We start from the raw sequence: 3468 nt of genomic DNA on the forward strand, positions 1-3468 counted from the left end.
ATGGAGGACTAAGGATGCTGCTGTCCCCTGGATCCCTGAGTCCCTGTGTTGGGTTATGGAGGACTAAGGATGCTGCTGTTCTCAGCTGCTGACTGACTGCAGTGGATGAGAACCTCTATGAGACAGTGGAAGACTTCTCTGCTTATCGACACATAAAGCCTTAAGAGACCAACTAATTATCTTGACTGGTAGATTCTGGAGTGGTTTGTGGCATAGCAATAAATATGCAAAGCATGGTCTGTACTTGCCCACTTATCTTGTCTAGCCTTGTATGGCCAAACATCTCACACGTATTTACCTGTCTAAGCTCAGAAAATGGCAAATGGCACCTTCTCCAGGAAGGTCTGCTGGATTCCTTGATTTTTATTAGCTGTCATGTTCTTTCTCTCTCAGCAGCCACACAAGTTTTGTGATATCATTAAATTTTGAGTGTGTGTGTGTGTGTGTGTGTCCACCAAAGCCAGAAGAGGATACCAGATTCCCCGGAACTAGAGGCATTTTGTGAGCTGTCCAGTGTGGGTGCTGGGAACCAAACTCTGGTCATCTGAAAGAGTAGTAATTGCTTATCACTGCTGAGCTGTCCCCAGCCCCGATGTCATTCTTATGTGGATTAGTCCTCTATGTGTGGGAATGGCTCTTGGCTATGCTTCCTGTCCTTGATTTTGTACCATTAATTCCTGGAGAGTCGGTCCCAGCCTGAGTCATAGCATATATCCCCATTTACCAACAAGGAGGCTAAGGTGTAGAGAACAGCTGAGTGTAAGTCAGCTCAAACGATTTCTTGTAACACTGGCAGCACAGACAACAGAAGAAAGAGAAAGTGAGGGCACATCACGCCTGAGAGCCTCTAAGGACAAGGGATACAGTCAGGAGAGGGAGAGGCGTGGCAGGATCCAGAATACATAAAGAATTCCTACTGCTCAATAGTGAAAGTGACTCAAACAAACAGGAAGACTAAATGGATACTTCTCCAGAGACGACATGTCAACTGTGATCACCACAGGAAAAGACACCGAGTTTACTAGTTACTGGAGACGTTCAAGCCAAGCCAAGCAGCCATGCAAACCAGTAGGATAACGGTATAAAATAACACATCAGTGGCTGGAGTGAGGAGAGAGCAGCCTCTCTGTGTATTACTGATGGGAATGTGACATGGTGTGGCCCCTCTGGAAATGATGTAGTGGTTCCTCCAAGAATCAGATGTAGATTTATCAGCCTGGAGAAATGGCTCAGTGACTAAGAGGACTTACTGAGTTTGCAGCACTCACGTCAGGCAGCTCATGACTGCCTGTAGCTTCAGTTCCAGGGGATCTGATGCCTTCTTCTTGCCTCTGAGGGTACTGCATACATGTAGTGCACATAGACATGCAAGCAAGCACCCGTACACATGAAACATTTAGAAAGTAATGAAGCACTCTAGCACTCTGGAGGTGGGCAGGAGAATCAGGAGTTCAAGGCCAGTCTGAGTTACTTGAGGTCGTGTCTTCAAAAACAAAACCAAAAACAACAACAGGGATGGAGAGATATCTCAGAGGTTAAGTGGGTATTCTGCTCTTACAGAAGAGCCAAGTTTGGTTCCCAGCACCAACATTTGTGACTTATAAAAACCTGCATTTCTATCTCCAGGGGATCTGATGCTCTCTTCTGGCCTCTGTTCTGCACTCATATGTTTACACACATAATTTAAAACAAACAAACAAACAAACAAACAAACAGAATCAGCTATACACTACAATGCAAACCCTTGAAAACAAGCAAACTCCTAGATGTCAGTTTCTAAGGACTACTGGAGATGGCTCAGTGGATAAAAGCACTGACTGCTCTCACAGTTCAGTTCCTAGCACCCACACGGTGGCTTACAACTATTTGTCACGTCAGTTCAGTGGGTCTGTTGCCTCTTCTGACCTTTGTGGACTCCCTAGTGCACACAGTACACTTACATACATTCAGGCACACATGAATACACATAAAATTAAATAACTATGGAAAAGATTATGTACATAATGTATCCATGTGTAGCTGCTGCTCCATCTGTAAGGCATTGTGCATTTTGTGTGTGCTGTGTGTGGGGTGCAGGCACTGATGCTTGAACCCAGCACCTCACACGCTACGCAACACTCCACTCTCGAACCCCAACTCCAGCATCAGCTTTCTGATGCCACTGTTGACATGTAAATGTAAGAGCATTGAGGATAGCGGAGAAGATGGTGCGGTCTATCCTTTCCAATGGAGAGGCCTAGCAGCGAGACAGAGAAGACATCTTACACACAGCAAGTCTCAGCCACATGTGAGAGCCACACATGTTTCAATACACCTGACCGGAATCTTCCTAAAACAAGGACAAGTTCAGTGCTTTCATGGTCTCCACAGCCCTGGAGATTCTCATCAGCCACTTCTTCCTGTCAGACCACAGAATGGCACTTACTGTTTCATTCCTCCCACATGTTCTCCCCGAGGGCCTCTACCTGCCAGTACTCAGCATCACCCAGGGCACTGACCCACTGTTAGCCTTACCCTCTTACTAGCATCAGAATTTCACATGCTTACTGAAAAACCTTTCTGGCCCCTTATAAGTTTGTATTTCTTTGCTGAACAATTGTCCATTTACGTCAGTGACATTTATTCATGGAGATGCCTTCTCTCAAAGGGTAGTAAGAGTCTTATAAAGCTAAGCATAACTCTCCAGATCTCATCTGTCAAAACCTAGTAGCCGGCCCTGGGGAGATGGCTCGGCAGGTAAGAGACCTGCTGCTTTTACAGAGGACCCAGGTTTGATTCCCAGCACCCACACGGTGGCTCATAACTTCCCTGTCCTCATCTCTGTGTATACATCACAGTGCATGTATAGATGCAGGCAAGACACTTGTACACATTCAAACCAAACCAAACCAAACCAAACCAAACCAAACCAAACCAAACCAAACTAAACCCAGCATCGCATATATTTGTTGTATCTAAATTCTAACAGGTTGGATTTTTTCCTCCTGAAAATGGCCAACCTCTGGGTTGAGAAAGGAGAATGCTGAGGGAATAACCCTGAATGGCCAGACCATGTTGACAGCCACTGTTACCTTCAACATGAATCTGAAAACCGCTTCTAATGCCCCACAACCATCTGTCTTAGGATTTCTCTTGCTGTGATAAAACACCACTGACCAAAATCAACATGGGGAGGAAAAGCTTCATCTAGCACACTCTGCCATCTAAGGACATCACAGCAGGAGCTGACACAGAGGCCATGGAGGAATGCTGCTTACTGGCTTGCTCCCCATGCCTTGCTCAGCCTGTGTTCTTATAGCACCCAGGACCACCAGCCCAGAGGTGGCACTGCCCAGTGAGCTGCCAGCCCCACGTCAATTATCAATTAAGAAAATGCAGCCGGGCGTAGTGGCGCACGCCTTTAATCCCAGCACTCAGGAGGCAGAGGCAGGCGGATTTCTGAGTTCGAAGCCAGCCTGGTCTACAAAG

The 3468-nt window shown here is 46.4% G+C and overlaps 1 protein-coding gene across 5 annotated transcripts in view; it reads right to left on the minus strand.

Annotated features, from left to right (window-relative positions):
* Garnl3 (GTPase activating Rap/RanGAP domain like 3) overlaps positions 1-3468 on the minus strand; it is a 153875-nt gene that overhangs the window by 49191 nt on the left and 101216 nt on the right. The gene's annotated exons all lie outside the window — the stretch shown is intronic.

This window comes from Mus pahari, chromosome 3, assembly GCF_900095145.1.
Source record: "Mus pahari chromosome 3, PAHARI_EIJ_v1.1, whole genome shotgun sequence".
NCBI classification, from domain to species: Eukaryota; Metazoa; Chordata; class Mammalia; order Rodentia; family Muridae; genus Mus; species Mus pahari.